The sequence below is a fragment of the Ceratosolen solmsi genome, unplaced genomic scaffold (genome assembly GCF_000503995.2).
Source record: "Ceratosolen solmsi marchali unplaced genomic scaffold, CerSol_1.0 scaffold1, whole genome shotgun sequence".
In the NCBI taxonomy this organism is placed as follows: Eukaryota; Metazoa; Arthropoda; class Insecta; order Hymenoptera; family Agaonidae; genus Ceratosolen; species Ceratosolen solmsi.
The window spans coordinates 14,551,927-14,552,338 of NW_011948415.1; positions in this window are offsets into that span (position 1 = coordinate 14,551,927).

A 412-nucleotide genomic window follows, 5' to 3' on the forward strand; every position below is an offset into this window, starting at 1 on the left:
GCGACGGCGTTCACGAGCGAAATAAGCGCAATTAAAGTGTTTATTCTCAATGCTCTGAAAGTTCGTTCGCGCGTACGTGCACCAACCAACACACGCAATTTCACACGCTGTAAACAAGTCGAAAATGAGCATCGACTAACTATAATTTTGAGAGCGCAAGAAAGCAACGATCTTTAGCTTTGTATTATGGATAACAAAGAAGGAAACAATAAAAAAAATAAATAAAAAAAAAGATAAAAATATAGAGCCAAAATTGAAATACGATTTAAGCGGTCAGCACTCGCTGGGGAAACGTGAAAGGAGGATCACCGGCAGGATTTAGGCGACTATTACCTACTTTGGCCACCCACCCGTACGACGATCAACCGTCGTTGTCTTCTTTTTTTTTTTTTTTTTTTTTTTTTTTTTTTAA